The sequence below is a fragment of the Ceratotherium simum genome, chromosome 2 (assembly GCF_057802395.1).
Source record: "Ceratotherium simum simum isolate JZ-2026a chromosome 2, ASM5780239v1, whole genome shotgun sequence".
NCBI lineage: Eukaryota > Metazoa > Chordata > Mammalia > Perissodactyla > Rhinocerotidae > Ceratotherium > Ceratotherium simum.
Window position 1 is genome coordinate 58,560,885 of NC_141901.1, and position 21,126 is coordinate 58,582,010.

The window sequence follows — 21,126 nt, forward strand, 5'->3', positions numbered from 1 at the left end:
TCTGTTGATGGACATTTGGATTTCTAATTTGGGGCTATTACAAATAAAGCTTCGATGAACATTTGTGTACTAGACTTTGTACGGACATGTTTTTGTTTCTCTTGGCTAAATTCCAAGATGTAGAGGGACTGGGTCATATTATAGGTGTATGTTTAACTTTTTAAGAAACAGCCAAACTGTGTTCCAAGGTGGTTGTACCATTTTACATTCCCACCAGCAGTGTATGAGAGTTCCAGTTACTCCATGTCCTCACCAACACTTGATATGATGGGTTTTTTTAAATTGTAGCCATTCTAAAGGTGTGTAGTGGTATCAGTTTACATTTCCCTTATGACTAATAATGTTGCACATCTTTTCAGGTGCTTATTGGCATTCATGTATCTTCTGTTGTGAAGTAATTTCAAATCTTTGCCCATTTCCTTATGTGGGTGTTTTGTCTTATTGAGTTGGAAGAGTTCCGTACATGATTTGGATATGAGTCCTTTGACTGATATATATTTTGCAAGTATTTTACACAGTCTGTGGCTTGCCTTTTAATTTTCTTAATGGTATCTTTCAAAGGGCAGTTTTTTATTTTAATGAAGTCCAAGTTATCAGATTTTTGTTTGGCTTATGATTTGTGCTTTTTGTGTTCTAAGAACTACCACTCCCAAGGTTGCAATGATATTCTTTTATGTTGTCTAAAAGTTTTATTATTTGGGATTTGACACTTAGGTTTATGATCCATTTGGAGTTAATTTTTGCCTATGGTGTGAGGTAGAGTTGATTTTCATGTTTTTCCACCCAGATATTCAGTTGATCCAGCACTATGTGTTGAAAAGGCTTCTTTCTCTAGTGAATTGGTTTAGCACCTTTGTCAAAAATCAGTTAACTCACCATGTGTGGATCTATTTGTGGACTCGACTCTATTCCATTGATCTTGATGTTTATCTTTTCAGCAATACCAAACTATCTTGATTACTGCAGCTTTATAGTAAGTTTTGAAATCAAGTAGGTTAAGTCTTCCAATTTCATTCTTCCTTTTTAAAATTATTTTAGTTACTCTAGGTCTTTTGTGTTTCCATCAATTTCTTTAAAAAAACGAAAAAGCCTGGCATGTGGTATATGCTTGATAGACATGTACCATTCATGAATAAGTGAGCAAAGAATTAAAATAATTTCCATGTGTAACTAAAATAACAAATTAAATGTTCTAGTTTTATTGTTCAGAACAACCACAAATCTAGAGTAACATAAGAAGCCATTGACTAAAGTACCCCAAAACTAAAAATCTGATACAATTGGTAGGTTGTTATGAACAATCAGGAATGTTAGAAAAAGCTACCCATTTCCTTGGTTGTGATTTCAAAGCACTAAATGGGATGATATATGAGGTGAAATTTAAGAATTTTTAGATGTTAGCTGAACCTATACTTATACAGTTTGATGTATGTAAATTATTTCTCAATAAAACAGGGGAAAAAAAAGAATTATTAGGAGTTAACTAGGCAAATAAAAGAAAAGGATATTCTAGTTAGGGCTAGCCTATACAAAGACTCTGAGGCATGAAAGAACAAATGATATGTTTGGGGAACTGTTTGTCACTATTACAGTCCTTAAATTTTTTTCAAGGATGATATGAAAAACCAGTACAGCCATGCACAATGCATGCTGGCTGAATACTAGCCCTGAATACTATACTGTAATTAACTACTTATGCATCATCTTCAGTCACCAGAGGGAAGCTTTGTACCTTTCAGCTAATCATTCCCAGCACTAGCACAGTGATTGACACATAGTAGGAACTAAGTAAATATTTAAAAGAAAACTGATTCTTTTCTCATGACACTTCTGACACCAAATTTGTGGATTTACCCCCTTCCCACACCAACCAGTTTTCCAACTCTTTAGACACCAACTGGGTGTCCTATAATTCAGTTCTGACACTAACTACTGGGAGTTAGAACAGACTGCACAGGTAAGGACTCAGTCCCACAACACTGCCCCAACTTCAGACACCAATCACAAGTAGTCGGTCCCCCGGTTACCCATACTTCTTTCCTACTTGGATACAAATTGGGGATTCCCATGAAACCTTCTTCAGGTTCAGTAGTTTGCTATCACAGCTCACAGAACTTAGGGAAACACTTCACTTACTATTACAAAGGATATTCTAAATATTATCCTTTTTGTTATAAAGGAACAGCCAGATGAAGAGGTACATAGGGTGAGGTCCAGAAGGATCCTGAGTGCAGGAACTTCTTCCCTGTGGAGTTTAGGGTGGACCACCCTATCAGCACATGGATGTGTTCATCAACCTAGAAGCAATCCAGACCCCATTTCTTAGGATTTTTGTGGAGTTTCTATCACATTAGCATAATTGATTAAATCATTGACCATGGAGGTCAAGGGTGAGGCTGAAAGTTCCAACCCTCTAATCACATGATTTGGTTTATCTGGCAACCAGCTCCCACGTGAAGCTTTCTAGGGTCCCACCTTTAGTCACCTCATTAGCATACAAAAGACACTCATCATTCCAGAGGTTTGAAGGGTTTTAGAAGCTCTTGTTTCTGGAACTGGAGACTAAGACCAAATATTATAACAAAAGATGCTCCTATCACCCCTATCACTCAGGAAATTAACAAAGGTTTTAGAAACTCTAGTGCCAGGAACTGGGGATGAAGACCAAATATATGTATTTCTTATTATAGCACAATATTTGTTTACTTATTGAATGAACAAACGAATGAATTATAGGTGCTACTTGATTGAAGAGATTGAAGAGTAAAACTGATCCAAAGTCTTCAATGAATGTGAGAACAGTCTGTGAAGTCAGTTAATGCCATGTCAGAGAAGGATAGAAAATAATATAACAAGACGACATGTGTCTGAAAGATGCAGCACTTTCATTCAAGGGTGGAGCATTAATCACAATGTAAGATAAGCTATTCGTAAGAATGAACCTGAATTATTTAAACTATGATTATTAATGCATGGGATTATTTTAAACAAGGTATGTAAATCTTAGAAAAATTTACATAAAATTATTAAAGTTATTTAAGGTTTAAATTTCAATTTGGGCAAGTTATTTGACTTGTCTCTGCCTTTGTTTTCTCATCTGTTAAAATGGTGATTTTATTATTGATACTGAACCTCTTAATCTCAAGTTCCTGGGCCTGATGCACAGTAAGCCAATCACTGCTTGGAGTTGGAGAAAGGTTTATTCAAATTGGCCAAAACTAGAAGGTGGGAGGATAGGTTCTCTTAAACCCACATTAACAAGAGAAGAAAGCAGGTTTTATAGAGCTAAGGGGCTTGGCAGGAGGAGTTTCAGAGGCATAGAGGGGTAATCCGTATTTCTTTCACTCCAGATAAGCCCTTGGGCGGTCTGACTTCTGGGCAACAATGGCAGCTGGGGGCTGGTTATCTGCTGATCATAACTTCCTTGAAGGCTTTCTTTTTATTCTGTAAAACAAGCTCATAAATCCTTGTGACCCTTGAGTCACCCCTCATGTTAAACAAGAAAACAGCAAATTGACAAGATTAACTTCTTTTCATCTATGTCTGTGTTGGGAACCAGGTCTAAAGATAATCTTACTGAATATTTGGAGTAACCATCAGGTACACCACTTCATTATTACCTAGGCTGTAGGGTTTTATGAGGATCAAATTTCTTGATACCTATGTAAGTGCTTAGAACAGTACTTAGCTCACATGCTGTGGCATTAAGTATTTGCCATTACTTTTTCTAAATAGCATTTAACATTTTTTATTATATTGTAAATTCACCTTGAAAATGTTATTGCAGTCTTAGTTTCTTTCTAAATCTCTAAAAATTAACTTTTTACCTCCCATTAGGAATCTGAATTCTGATACACTGTTTTGCCAGAGACATTTTTGTGTGTCTACCAACCACGTAGCATGGTCAGGGTTACAGACAGGAGTGATCTACTCCACAGATGGGTCATAAACTCATTCATACCAGTTTGTTTTAAGCTGATAACAAGAAATAAGGAATATTCAGAGGTTACATCTCAAACCTTTGAAAATCATAGACAGAGGAATAACTGTCAGGATCAGTCACTTCTCAATTTGGCCTTTGCACACTCATTGCCCCTTCTAAGTGAAATTGTCTCACTTGCAGTGCTGTTGACAGGGCAACCCTATGTGGCCGTGATTTATACCAAGTGACCCTGACACTCTGGCCACAGCCACTTGGACTGGAAGTGGTACTGATCTACATGCTATCCAGTGACCTGTGGCATGGCTCCCTATGAGGGAGAGGAGCTGGGGCTTCCAGATCCTCAGGAATTTGAATGGGGACTGTAGAATTGAGCAGCTAGCAGTAGGCTAGCTGCTAAAGCAAAAAGAATGGAATGAGATATGGAAGGAGCCATGTGGATTCACTCAGGTTCATACGCAGGTTCTGAAAAAGCGGTAACAAAGAATCAGCAAGGACCTCTGAGGTGGAGAAAAGATAAAATATTCCAGTGAATGTACTATGAGAATGTAGCATGATCAACATTACCCTTTAAAAATTACTTAAATAGCCCGTAAGTATACAATACATATGGTTTTGTGAGGTATGCCTAGATACAGGAACACTCAGTTTTTTTAAGGGATTCGCTTTCCACATTCTCAACTTCTATACCCGTACTTTCCTAAAACCAGCCTGCCTGGGATGAATGGTATAATACTGGTTGTCTGTTCCCTCCCTCTTCCTCTTCCACTTTGCAAAAGAAGGGTACATAGCTCACCCATCCAAATCTTAGAATGGGGCGTTGTCCTGGGGTATGAAAACCTCAGGGTGCCAAACAAAGTGCCATTTCTAAATAATGAGGTTGGCCTTGGTGTTCAGAAAGTAATGACTCTAATGACTAGATGAAAATTCCTTTTGCATCAGGTGGTTTCCAATGTACTGCTTTCAACAAAAGAGGAAGAGGACCTAATCAAATTGTCTACTAAGAGATCATTAAAATAATTTTTGATGAAAAATCACCAAGTCAGTCTGGCATATAACTTGGCAGTAGTTCAGAGAACCAAGTTACACTGCTATAAGAAAACTCCTTCCAGATCCATCTACTCATTTATGTGAATAAGGTTTTTTAGCATTTATATAAAAATGAAAAATAGGGATAGTATTGATGCTATACTATCTCATTTTAGAAATCAGTAATATTCATAAACAGCTATATGTACTAATTGTTTAAAAAGATATATCATCTTGGGGCTGGCCTGGTGGCGCAGTGGTTAAGTGCGCTGTGATCTGCTTCAGTGGCCCGGGGTTCGCAGGTTCGGATCCTGGGCTCGTAGCAACGCACCACTTGTCAAGCCATGCTGTGGCAGTGTCCCATGTAAAGTAGAGGAAGATGGGCACGGATGTTAGCCCAGGGCCAGTCTTCCTCAAGAAAAAAGGAGAGGGTTGGCATCAGATGTTAGCTCAGGGCTAGTCCTCCTCACACACAAAAAAAAGATATATCATCTCATTAAAAGACATATTTTCAATAAAATGTTACATTTTGTGTTTAATAATTACTTATCAATATTTACAATATGTCTATGCTATTTTGATCAGTTGTGCATTATTAGTAACTTAAAACAGCCATATAGAAGAAAAAAGTTCTAATACTTAGAGCCTTATAATCCTAGGAAATTTTCTTTTTTTTTTTTGTGAGGAACATCAGCCGTGAGCTAACATTCCACACCAATCCTCCTCTTTTTGCCGAGGAAGGTTGGCCCTGGACTAACATCCGTGCCCATCTTCCTCTACTTTATATGGGGTGGCTTTACAAGCGGTGCGCCGGTGCGTGCCCAGGATCTGAACCATCGAACCCCGGCCCGCCACACTGGAGTGCATGCACTTAACCGCTACACCACAGGGCCGGCCCCCAAAAAATTTTCTTTAAGATATATAGTTCTGTTTAGAGAGAAATATAATAATGTGATAATAGAAGTTGTAGGGGGGACCGGCCCAGTGGTGGCGGGGTTAAGTTCACACACTCCACTTCTGGCTGCCGGGGTTTTGCAGGCTCTGATCCTGGGCGCGGACTGACACACTGCTTGTCAAGCCATGCTGTGGTGGTGTCCCATATAAAGTAGAGGAAGATGGGCACAGATGTTAGCCCAGGGCTGATCTTCCTCAGGAAAAAGAGGAGGATTGGCATGGGATGTTAGCTCAGGGCTATTCTTCCTCACACACACAAAAAACGATGTGTGAACATAAAAATGTATGTCAAGATAAAATTTTATGAGAGAAGTGGAATGGAAATACTAGATAAAGGAGAAAAAAGAATGATACAAAATTTCTCACTTCAGAAGGAACTTTTTCATGTCTTTTTAAAATGGATAATATCAGTTAGTTATAGTATTAAATTTCATTGAATACCTTTAAAAGAGTGGTATAAATATTATTTTCAAATGTCAATATTTATAGTACATAGCAAACTACATCCATTACAACCACTTAAGCTTTTGATGAAAAATTTTAGATATTAATTTAAAAATGTATGAGAATGAAAAGACAAGCCGCAGACTGGGAGAAAATATTTGTAAAAGACACGTCTGATGCAGGAATGTTATCCAAAATATACATAGAACTCAAAACGCAACAAGTAAATGAATAACCCGATTAAAAAGGAACAAAAGATCTGGACACCTCACCGAAGAAGATATACAGATGGCAAATAAGCATATGAAAAGATATTCAACATCATGTCATTGGAGAATTGCAAATTAAAACAAGGAGATACCACTACACATCTATTAGAATGGCCAAAATCCAGAACACTGACACCACCAAATGCTGGTGAGTAGGTGGAGCAGTAGAAACTCTCATTCACTGCTGGTGGGAGTGCAAAATGCACAGCCACTTTGGAAGACAGTTTGGCAGTTTCTTACAAAACTAAACATACTTAAGGATTCTGATCACCAATTCCAATGTGTGGGTGTGAGGGGGTGGGTTCTCCACATCACTAAGCAATGCTCCAGACACCAGCTGGGTGACCTACAATGCAACTCAGTTGTGACACTGTCTACCTGGAGATAGTGTCAGATCCCACAGATTAAGGGCTCAGTCCTATAAGACTGCCCTCATCCGCTTAAGATGCCAATCACAAGTCCAGGTTGTCACCTGGGCTTCTGACCAACCAGCTATAGATTGTAGGTTCCAGCCGCCCCCTCCTTGGGTTCTATTAATTTGCTATTGTGGCTCACAGAACTCAGAAACATTTTACCTACTAGATTACTGGTTTATTATGAAAGGATATAACTCAGGGAACAGCCAGATGGAAGAGATGCACAGGGCAAGGTGTGAGTAAAGGGCACACGGATCCCATGCCCTCTCCTAGCTCACCACTCTTCCCACATCTCCACGTGTTCACCAACCAGGAAGCTCTCTGAACCCTGTCCTTTTGGGTCGTAGGAGAGGAAGGCATATTCCTCTACTCTCTAGGTTCTTCTGTCTGGTCTAAGAATTAAATTGTTATGAGACAGAATAACAAGATTTTTGAGAGGCTAGAAACGTTTTTTAAGTATTCTTCACTCTCCCTTGTTCTAAAGAGTTTTTAAGAAAGAGAGAGTAAAGGTAAAAAGTAGCAGAGATGTAGGGAGGGAAGGTCAGATGAGGTAGCCTGATGATCTCAGCCTTTTTGGCACTCCTTTAAATAAATTGTCTAGAGCATTTGGAGGATATTTTCTCACCAAGGGAGAAAACAGTCCCCACCTCCAGCCAGGGCATGGTGAAAGCCCGACTGACCTGGGCTCTCAGTCCAGTTCTGCTGCTTATGGAACTTACGATCTTGGGTGATTTTAAGTCTCATTTTCTCATCTGTAAAATGGAATCAATGATACTCAGCTTGTAGGTTGTTATGAAGATTAAATGAATAATATGTGTAAAATGTCTAGCATCACAGTATACACATAGTAGTTGCTTAATAAAAGTTACTTATAATAAAGTACTAATTGTTGCTCTATTATGAAATTATTGATTATAATCTAGCTCTTCTTGATTCTTCTTGTGGTTTTATGGCCTGAAATGTAAAGGTATACCTTTTTGAGGTAGAAATTTGTCATTTGTAGCTTTGAACCTCTCTCCTTAAATTTAGTGGTTTTCCACATAATGGTATTCATCTCAAAATAGAGGGCCCAACCCACCCTCCAAAAAACTTACATCCCAAGGCTCTCTTACAGCTAGATATAACCTAGACTCAACCCATCAGATACTCGCATAGAAGAATAGATTCAGAAGTGAGCAATGCAAGACGGTGGCCCCGTGTGGAGGGAGTAATCTTCTGACAAGCCTGGTAGTGGAGGCGGCAGAGCTTCTGACTTCCAATTCTGAGCCTCAGATGGGCTAATTGTGGTAGAGGACGTATTTTTGCGAAAGAATCACTTTGTTGGTTGGGCCTTGTTCCAGGCTGTGTACAAGAGTTGGGTTCTCTAGTTGTCTGAGAGCTTTCAATATCCTATAATAAATTTCTTGGCAACTAAGAACCCTGACTTAATACATTTCTATGTAAACAAATATCAGAAACCTTTCTCTTCATCCCACCTACTCCATCTTTGTGATCAGATCACCAATTTGGTGTTAAAAGTCATTTTGTTTTTAAAAACATCTTAAATGTATACGCTTTTTTTTTTTTATTTTTGGTGAGGAAGATTGGCCCTGAGCTAACACTTGTGCCAATCTTCCTCTATTTTGTATGTGGGATGCTGCCACAACATGGCTTGATGAGTGGTATCTAGGTCCACGCCCAGGTTCTGAACTTGTGAACCCCGGGCTGCCGAAGCAGCGTGTGAGCTTAACTACTACACCACCAGGCTGGCCCCTGTACCCTTCTTGACACATTTTAATTCTTCATTTCTCTCCCCACAATGATCCTCTGAAGTAGATAGGATAGATGTTATTAATCCTCATTCCACAGATAAGGAAAATAAGGTGCTAGGAAAGTACTGACTGGGTTAAGAAGGAAAGCTCAATCCTTGAGAGCGTCCAATGTATTTGTCATATTTCCTCTCCGTACTTCTCTGAGAAATCATGGTCTCCCAAGCCCACAGAGACAGCCCTATGTCCCCAGTGAGCTCAACTGTTGCAGCCCTTACATGTGATTGAACCAGGAGTGGAGATTTGACCAAAGCTAACCAAACAGATTTCCTCTCCTGAAAAGTGGGACCTGAACACACAGAGACTGCATCTGTGAAGTGTGAGGACCACCATCAGCCCAAGGCTCTGCCACACTATTGGGAGAATGGGATCAGAGTCATTGTGCTGTTCTGGAAGGAGTTTTCCCCTAGAGCCTGATCCTGGCAGGGCAGATCTAGGTTCTGGGCTTACACAATTTGGGGGCTTTCGTTAAGGAAAAATGTATTTTTAATTATGGATATAAAATTACAATTTTGTATGTCTGGTGACTGGAAGAATTTTCCACAGACTCTTAGAATCATACATTTGAAATCTTATTTATTTATTTATTTTTCTGAGAGGAAGATCAGCCCTGAGCTAACATCCGATGCCAATCCTCCTCTTTTTGCCAAGGAAGATTGGCCCTGGGCTAATATCTGTGCCCATCTTCCTTTACTTTATATGGGACGCCGCCACAGCATGGCTTGACAAGCAGCGCGTTGGTGCTCGCCCGGCATCTAAACCTGCGAACTCCGGGCCGCCGAGGCTGACCTCACGCACTTAACCGCTGCGCCACCAGGCCGGCCCCAAAGTCATTTCTTCTTTATTGCCTATGTAGGCTCGGAACTGGTCCATAGGACACACTCATGTTATGATTTGACCTCTGGCCTGCACCTTCCTGTCAGGCTGCCAAACAGTTCGGTGTCCATTCTTACACCAAGACAGCCAGCAATAACTTCACTACTATGCAGAAAAAATATCCAGCCCTTGGAAATTGATTATTACACGATATTTTAATATCATGCCAGAGTAGTAAGCCTACATCTGACTCTCTCGGGGATTGTAACTTCCTCTGAGTTACTATCTACCAGTGAGAAGCCCCAAACAGTTTACAACCCTGAGAAGTTAGAGGTTAACTTGTAGAAGATTGATAAGGTAGGCTTTGATAAGGTAGGCTAATTTTTTGTTTCCTGCTTGATAGTAAAAATACTCCAAAGGTTATGCTTTTATTGATTGGTAGGATATTGTACAGTTTTACATATAACTTAGCAATCTTATTTCATTCTTCTTTTCCCCACTAACAATATACACTCCAGTTCTTCAAATCCTTTCTTAAGCAGCTCTGTCATTCTGTTGGTTCCCTCACTGATGAGTTAAATAAAACTTTGTCCATGCTCACTATCTACTTGTATGAGAATTATGTTTTTAATAATTTGAGAATAGTATTTTACACTATACACAGAAGTGACTGTGAAACACAGTAAATGTATCCCCAAACCAACTTCCCCTTAGTGCCAGATCCCAAAAATGCTCAGAGCCACTCCACTGCTACCTGACACAAGTGGAAATGTGACAAATGTGTGTTAAAGTGGAAAAAGAGAGCAGTCTTTATCAAATACAGTTAAATGCAGAGTTCATCTTAAAAACGTGACCATGTAACACATGCTAGGCCCTCTCAGGACCTTGGATGGTCTGAGTAACTGAGGGTAACTGGATAAATCTAATGAGTTTTTTTCTCTCTAACTTACCTAACCTCAGCTGTTACATATTAAATTACTTTTTCTTCATAATGGCTCCATATTAATTATGTGGTTTTAAAAATTATCTTTATACAATAATTAATCCTCAGACACTCAGTGCAATGCACTGTAGGAGATCCTTTTATTAAAAGGCATTCTTATTCATTCCTTTGTGACTTGGATTCATTTGTTTCCTTTCCTTGGAAGACCCTTCTCCCCATTTCACCCTACAAAGCCCAGCTGAGAGGCCACCTCTTCCCTGTAGATTTCTCTGACCCACCCCCACCCAAAGCAGAATGAATTGTCCCCTCATTTATGTCCCCACTGGTTTTTTTATATACCTCTCTCATAGTACTTACTGCATCCACTATAATTTATATCTTTCTCTCCAACCAGGGCCAATGGAGACACTAAGGAGAAACTGTTCTATAATATCAGGAGATGTCAGGGAATGATTCATAAAGAAGATAACCTACAAATGCATAGGCTCTAAATTATTTCATTCAATAAACATTTTTCGAGTATTTATCATGTACCACAGGAATATGCAATTGAAGGAAGATATTATTCCCACCCTAAAGGCATCAGGGAGTGTTTTATGTAATATTGGCAATCAACACCTGTTTGTTGAAAAGAGATAGAACAAGAGCAACATGAAAGAAGATGAACGGCAACACATACCTTACTTTCTTCTGTGGTGAGTAGAAAGCTGAATAATTAATTTTTATTTTTATTTTTTTTGTGTGAGGAAGATCAGCCCTGAGCTAACATCTGGTGCCAATCCTCCTCTTTTTTTTTTTTTCCCCCGAGGAAGACTGGCCCTGAGCTAACATCTGTGCCCATTTTCCTCTACTTTATATGGGGTGCCGCCACAGCATGGCTCAACAAGCAGTGCGATGGTGCGCGCCCAGGATCTGAACTGGCCAACCCTTCCCAGGCGGCCGCAGCGGAGCGCGCGCACTTAACCGCTTGCGCCACTGGGCCGGCCCCAAAAGCTGAATAATTTTTGCTTGCGCTTCTAATGCAGCTTGTCCTTGTTAGGTAGATTAAATGAGTGTCTTAGCACAATTCTTTCCTGTCCAATATTTTCCTTGCTCTGGAGTATGTAGATAGCTAAAGTTTAATGGTTTCTGACACCACTGCTTTGGCAGCGTTTTTTTTTTTTTTTTTTTAATTTTTTGTTTATTGCAGTAACATTGGTTTAGAACATTGTAAAAATTTCAGGTGTACATCATTATACTTCTATTTCTGCATAGATTACATCATGTTCACCACCAAAATACTAATTACAACCCATCACCACACACATGTACCGAATTATCCCTTTCACCCTCCTCCCTCCCCTCTTCCCCTCTGGTAACCACCAATCCAATCTCTGTCCCTATGTGTTTGTTTATTGTTGTTATTATCTACTACTTAATGAAGGAAATCATACGGTATTTGACCTTCTCCTTCTGACTTATTTCACCTTGCATTATACCCTCAATGTCCATCCACGTTGTCACAAATGGCTGGATTTCATCGTTTCTTATGGCTGAGTAGTATTCCATTGTGTATATATACCACATCTTCTTTATCCATTCGTCCCTTGATGGGCACTTAGGTTGCTTCCAAGTCTTGGCTATTGTGAACAACGCTGCAATGAACACAGGGGTGCATGTACCTTTACAAATTGGTGTTTTCAAGTTCTTTGGATAAATACCCAACAGTGGAATAGCTGGATCATATGGTAGTTCTATCCTTGATTTTTTGAGGAATCTCCATACTGTTTTCCATAGTGGCTGCACCAGTTTGCACTCCCACCAGCAGTGTATGAGAGTTCCCTTCTCTCCACATCCTCTCCAACACATGTTGTTTCCTGTCTTGTTAATTATAGCCATTCTGACGGACGTGAGGTGATATCTCATTATAGTTTTGATTTGCATTTCCCTGATAGTGATTTTGAACATGTTTTCATGTGCCTGTTGGCCATCTGTATATCTTCTTTGGAGAAATGTCTGTTCAGGTCTTTTTGGCAGCATTTTATACTGCTTTTAAATCCATTAACTTTTAGGGCTGGCCCCGTGGCTTGGTGGTTGAGTGCGCTCGCTCTGCTGCTGGTGGCCCAGGTTCGGATCCTGGGCTGGCACCGACACACCGCTTCTCCGGCCACGCTGAGGCCGCGTCCCGCATGCAGCAACTGGAAGGATGTGCAGCTATGACATACAACTAACTACTGTGGCTTTGGGGGGAAAAATAAAATAAATAAAAATCTTTAAAAAAAAAATAAATCCATTAACTTTTTTTTTAAAATATCACGAGAAAATGTGTGACAAGTGGTGTGATCCAGCCATCAGGAGCCATTGACTATCTGATGTTAGGAGGGGCTGACAAATAAACTAAAGATCTAATGAAGATAGATTTAACTCCTCTGTACTTTTTCTACTAATTTTCATTTTTGGTGGCTTTTAAGTGGCTTTCATACTCATAAAAACAGGAAAACATAGACTTTCAGTAATTTATTGATCCAGTTGACGATCAGTTCTTAAAGCCCAAATAGGTGCCCAACACTGTTAAATGGGGTAACATTTAACAGAGTGGGTCATTAATAAACATTACCGAACATAGTTTTTCTCTTTTCCTTTAAGGAGTTAAAAACTTTGAGCTAGAAAGCTAACATTTATGAAATATCACAGAATAAATGTCTGTTAAACTGTGTGACTCCAACAAGTGTAAATGCAACTTGAGGAAGAGTGCCATTATAGTAAGGATTAGAATGTTAGGTAAGAGTAAGGTTTAATTTATTCACATCAGTTTACTGAACACCTTCTGGATTTCAGGCACCATAGCTGGGACATAAGGTTAAAATGCTATGGCCCTTGCCCTAAAGGAATTCACAGCCTAGGGGAGGTATATATACATAAACAAACAATTGCATTGGATGTAATAAATGGTAGCAATATAACTGTGAACAATGTGCTACAGGAACCCGGAGGAAGGAGCCTCTGCCTAGCGTATCAGAGAAGGTTTCTCAGGACCTGTGATGTCTGAGCTGGATCTTAAAGAAGGAGTTAATCAGAGAAGAGAGAATAGGCATTCCAAAAAGAAAACAATAAAAAGTATACAAAACACTTTTTATAAGGAGGGAGAGGGTTGGCCCCATGGCTTAGCAGTTAAGTGCGCGCGCTCCGCTGCTGGCGGCCCGAGTTCGGATCCGGGGAGCGCACCGACGCACAGCTTCTCCGGCCATGCTGAGGCCGCGTCCCACATACAGCAACTAGAAGGATGTGCAGCTATGACATACAACTATCTACCGGGGCTTTGGGGGAAAAAATAAATAAATAAATAAAATTATATAAGGAGGGAGAAAGCTTTCCTCCTGGTTGTTTTTCTGGACACATCAAGTTTTAAATGGTCGTGATAGTCTCACGCATTCAAGATTGAATGCTGCTCAGCTGCCACAGAAAGCAGCAGAGGGGCCCAGCAGAGCCCAGGCTAGATCTGCAGACCCACAGACCCATGAGCAATATTAAATGACTTGTTCTAAGTTGTGGAGTTTGGGGTGGTTTGTTACATAGCGATGGTTGACCAATATAGAAGTGTTAGCATCCAGTTCTGTACAGGGTCAATGGAAGGGCATAGGCAGAGAGGAATGGAGTCAGTTGGCTTTTTCCTGATAGCCTGAGAGAGTGTACCTAGAAAGGAAGGGAAATCAAATCTGTATGAGTCAGGGTTGTCCAGAGAAACAGAAGCAACAGGATGTACGTGTGTGTGTATGTATATTTATATGTATGTACAGTCATGCACCACACAACGTTTCAGTTAATGATGGGCTGCATATATGACGGTGTTCCCATAAGATCAGTACCACACAGCCTAGGTGTGTAGCAGGCTATACCATCTAGGTTTGTGTAAGTACACTCTACGATGTTCATGCAACGATGAAATTGCCTAACAATGCATTTCTCAGAATCTATCCCTATCATTAAGGGACACGCGACTATACATAGAGATTTGTTGTAAGGAATTGGCTCATGTGATTGAGGAGGCTTGTAAGTCTAAAATCTGCAGGGTAGGCCAGTAGGCTGGAGTCAGGGAAAAATTGCAGTTGGAGTCCAAAGGGAGTTGTTGGGGCCCAGGGCGGGCCACCCCAAAATATCCCACAATAGAATACTGGTTATTTTGAATTAAAGTTACTTGAGAAGCAAAAAGGGCATTCTGACCCTCCTGTCTGTTTCCCCTGAAAGCAGGAAATAAATCTCCCATGTGAAAGATGCTCCCCTGCATCCTCATCACCAGAGCTAGGGAAGTCAGGGCCAAGAAGCCTGCATAAACAAACCTTGCTAATACACTACCTTGAGCCTAAACTCTGCTTAAATTCCTTGCTAATTACATACCCCAAAGCTGAGTTTCTTTGTCCTGTCATTCCTCACAAATTTATTGTTTCTTTGTGTAAAAGATATATATAATAGCTGCTTTGTTCACTCTCCAAGCATCATTTCTTTATGATTTTCAGTACATACATATTAAACTGGATTTCTCTCTTGTTAATCTGGTCTTGTGTCAATTTTACTATTAGTCCAGCCGTAAAAACACACGAAGGGTGGAAATGGGATTTTCCCCCACCCCAACCTGACAGTCAGCTGGCAGAATTCCTTCTCGCTCTGCAGGAGGTCAGTCTTTGTTCTCTTAAGACTTTCAGTAGATTGGATGAGGTCCACCCACATTAGAAAGTGTAATCTGCTTTACTCAAAGTCTACCAATTTAAATGTTAATCTCATCCAAAAAACACTTTCACAGAAACATCCAGAATGTTTGATCAAGTATCTGGGCACTGTGGCTCAGCCAAGTTGACACATAAATTTAACCATTATGCCAGTTAAGAAGAACTGTGGAAAATCAGGTTGCCTGTATGGAAGCTTTGAATGAGTCCATCATGTTCTGCAGCTGCAGGGCATTTATGGCTCAAGGCAATCCACAGATCCTCAGGAACGTCCCTGAGATTGATGGTTTACTAGAAAAATTGATGGCTCAAATTTTAGTTTCTAGGATGTGCTTATCAAGTTTTAATTTTAACTAGTTAAAACGCATTTGGAGGGGGCCGGCCCCGTGGCATAGCGGTTAAGTGCGCGCTCCGCTGCTGGTGGCCAGGGTTCAGATCCCGTGCACGCACCGACGCACCGCTTCTCAGGCCATGCTGTGGCGGCGGCATCCCGCATAAAGTGGAGGAAGATGGGCACGGATGTTAGCTCAGGGCCAGTCTTCCTCAGCAAAAAGAGGAGGATTGGCATGGATGTTAGCTTAGGGCTGATCTTCCTCACAAAAAAAAAAAAAGCATTTGGGATGTAACCTTATACTTTTACCACTTTACCCTTCTTATCTCTACTTAATGTCTCTTTGGCATCTCAAAGTTGATGTCAGATTTAATGCTTAATTTTCAATCCTTTCCAATCCTCTCCCTCCAGTCTTGCCCGTCTAGTGATGACACCTCCATCTTCCTAGTTGATCATACCAGAAACCTGGGAAATATTCTTTTTTTGGGGGGAGGGGGTTCACTATTTATGACAAATATTCCACATCTGAGATCCTCTCCAGTCGGAAGTTCTTGGAGATGATGCTGTCGGCCTTGGCCAGTCAAAGAATGGCGTCATCTGACTCACCCCTCCTGAGAATGGCCCTGAAGATGGCATAGGTTTTAATATGAGATGTGAAGATTTGTGTGCAAGTAATCTCCCCAGGAGAAGCTGGGGAGTAAGGGAGCAGGAAGCAGGACAGGAAAGAAACCATGCACTGGTGCGATTTTGGGTAAAGTCCTGTGGATAATAGCTTTAGCCCTATACAGCAGGGGAACTCTGAAATGTAAATTACACCCCATTATTGCTCCAACTTGAGGCAAGGGAACTGACTTTTATACATCCACACCCGTCGGTCATTGGCAGAACGCTACCTAGGGGAAGGTAAATTCTCAGACACTTCCAGCTCTCTGTGCATGTGGGCAAAGCTGCTCTAGAAGCTCTCGGGCAGTTAGCTACAGAGGCTCAGTTGGGTCTGGAGGATTCACTTCCAAGATGGTTCACTCACATGGCCAGCAAGACACGTTGATGCCGAGAGCAGGGGGTAGGGGTGGGGGAGATTTGGTTTCTTTCCTTGTGGGCTTCTCCATGGGTCTGCTTGTTCTTCCTCACAGCATGGCATCTGGATTCCAAGAGTGGGTGTTCCAAGTGACAGGAGTAGAAGCTGCCAGTTTCCTTTTAAAATTATTTTATTGGGTCATATTGGCATATAACATTGTGTAAATTTCATGTGTACATTATTATATATCAGTTTCTGTATAGACTGCATCATGTTCACCAATAGTCTAGTTTTTATCCATTACAATACATATGTGCCTCTTTATCCTTTCCATCCTCCCCCAACCCCCTTCCCCTCTGGTAACACTAATCAGTTCTCCTTATCCATGTGTTTATCTTCCACATATGAGTGAAATCATACGGTGTTTGTCTTTCTCTGTCTGAGAAGCTGCCAGTTTAACACCTGGAACCCAAACTGGCACTTTGGTATTGTAGGGGAGGAAGAAATATTCCTCTACCCTCCGGGTTCTTCTGGCTGGTCTAAGAATTAAATTGACATGAGAGAGAATAACAGGAGAAAATTAAACAAAGTTTAATAACATGTACACATAGGAGAAACCCAGGAAAACTGAGTAACCTGCCAAAATGGCTGAAGCCACCATCTTCAGCTAAAGACAAAGGAGGGTGTTGGGGGTGGTGTTTTGGGACTTCAAAGGGAAGGAAGGCACTTCACATGGAGATGGAAAAGCAAATGTTTGGTAACAAATGTTTGTTGGGCCCTCTATAGACAACCAGAACCGAGAAAGGACTTTGATAAAATGGGCCTTGCTAGGTTCCTGCCTGTCTAATACTATAGTTACCTATGGTATTAGCTCCTTCCTGAAACAGGCCTTCTATCTTAAAATCTTTTAGGTAGTTAGGGAGAGGGTCAAAGTTTCTTACTGAGTCTTTTGTTCTTAAAGATAATCAAGCCAAAGAGACATCTTTGGTGTCTCTTCGGTGGCAAATTCTGATCCCCCACAGTATTCTATTCGTTGGTGAAATCACAAAACCCATCCAGATTCAAAAGGGGAAGAAATAGTCTCCACTTCTCAACAGGAGTGTCAAAGAATTTGTGCATCTTAGTCTGTCACAATCTTCCTTCTGGCCACAAACTGTTTACATCCCTTTTACATGCAAAATACAATCCCCTTCTCCTAAGACCTCCAAATATTTCATCCTATTTTGAGCATCAGGTTCAAGCTGGCATGCAGGATAACTCTTGGTCACTTATTGCATGGCAGACCCCTACATCTGCTGGATGAGAAGAGCCTTAAGAGAAGGACCTTTATCTGTCTTTTTCACTCAAACCAGTACTTGGTCCATAATAGGTACACCATACATAGTTATTGAATGGGCAATCTGATTTAATTCTCATTTTTCCACTGAAAAAACTGACTCTCAGAGAGGGTAAATAAATTTCCAAAGGTTAGAGTCAAATCAGTCAAATAGTCAAATCAGGATTTAAGGTCTATTTGATTTAAAACTCATTCTAAAAACGTGTAACATGGTCTGTATCTCAGTGGACTTAGAACCTGGTGGAGGAAGGTTAAGATTAGGTGTGCTGAGAAAATGAGGTGACGGGGTAAGCTCACGGTTTAGCTCACCTTGTGGGAAGGGACAGATGCAACTGACAGCTTGAAAAGGTCAATATTTGGTGATTGTCCAAATGTGGGAAGGGCGGAAATGGATAGACCCAAGGATGATTTTCAGGCTCTGAGAAGAGTAGGAGGCCAGGGGAATGATGAAATACGCAAATTTGGAGAGGGAGCTGGACATGAGAATTCAAGTTCATAAACGAACCAACTAGCAGGTGAGGCAAAACTCTAGATACAGGAATCCTGTACACATCACTTAATAACTTTAAAAAAATTTCTTTAAAAATTTTTAAATTGTGGTCAAATATACATAAAACACCATTTTTAAGTGTAAGTTCAGGGGCCAGCCCGGTGGCGCAAGTGGTTAAGTGCGTGCTCCACTGCGGCTGCCCGGAGTTCGCCGGTTCAGATCCCGGGCGCACACCGACACACGCTTGGCAAGCCATGCTGTGGCGGCGTCCCATATAAAGTGGAGGAAGATGGGCACGGATGTTAGCCCATGGCCAGTCTTCCTCAGCAAAAAAAGAGAAGGATTGGCAGATGTTAGCACAGGGCTGATCTCACAAAAAAATAAAAAATAAAGAAAAGTGTAAGTTCAGGGGCATTAAGTACTTTCACATTGTTGTGCAACCATCACCACCATTAAACAATATCTCCCATTCCCTCCTCCCCCCAGACCTTGGCAACCACCATTTTACTTTCTGTCTCTATAAATGTGACTACTCTAGGTATCTCATATAAATGGAATCATACTGAAGAAAGGAAAAATAATTTTCCCTCTACCGTTCTAAGTTCTTGCCTGAGACTTCCTGTAACAAAAGACAGATTAACAAGAGAAAAAAGGGAAGTTTATTAACACATATGCCTCATGTGTACATGCGAGATACCCAGGAAGAATGAATAACTCCCCAAGAAGGCCCAAGCCACCACCTTAAATACCATCTTCAGTAAAGACAGAAGAAAGATGTTGGGGTGGGGGTGGGACGAGGCCAGTTATGGGAGGTTACCAGGTAAACAAAGGTAAGGTAGTTTTGCAGATTTAAATCACTGTCTTCTCCATTGATATGATTTCTTGTGAGTTAGTCATCTTTCTCTGCCTGGGATAGAGAGGGAGATACCCTTACAAACAAAGATTTCCTTTATAAGTGTAAATTTCCCTTACAATTTCTACACAAGTAGAAGTACAAGTGTAACTTCTACTGTGTTTTGAGAGATTCCTCTGTGTCTGCTGTTTCTTTAAATAATCAGCTTAAAATAATCCTTACGCCAAAGAGGCATATTCCGGGGGGGCATATTCTGTTCCCCTTCATTCCTGCCTTTGAAACTTCCCCAAGAAGTTTCATGGTCCAGAAGCTGAGTTGGTAGATTGTTTTATATCTGATTGAACCAATCATTGAATTCTGAGAATAGGTCAGTTAAGTTAAAAGAATTGTCTCTCATCTCAGGAGGCAGTAGTGCAGGTGGGCCCCCAAAGTTAGGCCTATATGGTACAAGCAATCAAGTATTTAATAAGAGGCATTTCTACGGAAACAAAAGAAAACAAAGGTTAATGGTTAGAAAAGACTATAAACTCAGCTTGAGTCCAGAGGGCAGTTAGTTGAGAAGATTTCTAGATGTTGAACTTGAAGCATCTTCAGTTGGAGTGAGAAGGCAGTGGCAATCTGATCGATTTTCCGGTTTGTGGCTTGAATGTCTCTGGTGATGTCATAAAGTGTTCCAGTGAATTCTCTGAGTAGCCCACACAGCAAAAGGCACAAAGGTTGTCCCTTCATGAGCGGTTGCAGTGATCTCTCTGAAGTTTATATCAAGTCATCCAGCTTCGGTTTTCAGGGGCTTTGGGAAAAAGGCAGTCAGAAGTGTGGGAGAAAACTGGAAACGTTACTTTAGATAGTCAGATATTGGAGAAAACTAGAAGAATTCAGGATCCAGTCCAGTTTACAGGTAGATAACAAAACCTCAAAGACCATGAAGAGGACTAGAATCTGATAGCCCCAAAAGTGCGCTACTGAAAATTATTTTTCCTCCTCTCCCAACAATACAATATTTGTCCTTTTGTGACTGGTTTACTTCGTTTACTTCAGTGTCTTCAAGGTTCATCCATGCTGTAGTGTGTCAGAATTTCATTCCTTTTAAAGGCTGAATAATATTTCATTGTATGTATACACCACTTTTGTTTATCCATTTATCCAATGATGGACATTGTTTCGACCTTTTGCTATTCTCAATAATGCTGCTGTGAACATTAGAGTATAAATATCTGTTCCATTCTCTGCTTTCAATTCTTTTGAGTATATACTGTTAACAGGTAAACTTGAAGAGTTTGAGCAAACATCAGTTCAGATTGGATAGCTCCTAACCACTGTCAGGAACCAGAGGAGAGACTTTTATAAAGAAGATGCCAAAGCAAAGAGAGGAAAATATTTGATGGGCTATCGCTTAAGCAGGTGCCTTATTTGGGAAAGCCTAGTTTGCTGACTGGTTGTCCTTAGGTTTCCATTTCTTAACTTTGAGGCATTTGCTGGCTTAGGTTTCAGTTTGCTTACATAGGCTGCCAAGCCATCAGAGCTACCTCGGTCTATTGGCCTCCTTGTTTAATGAATTTAAAAATACCCAGAAGTGGAATTCATTCATTCATTCATTCATTCATTCATTCATTCATTCATTCATTCATTTTTTGTGAGGAAGATTAGCTCTGAGCTAACATCTGTCGCCAATCCTTCTCTTTTTGCTGAGAAAGATTGGCCCTGGGCTTACATCCGTGCCCATCTTCCTCCACTTTATACGGGATGCTGCCACAACAGCATGGCTTGACAAGCGGTGCA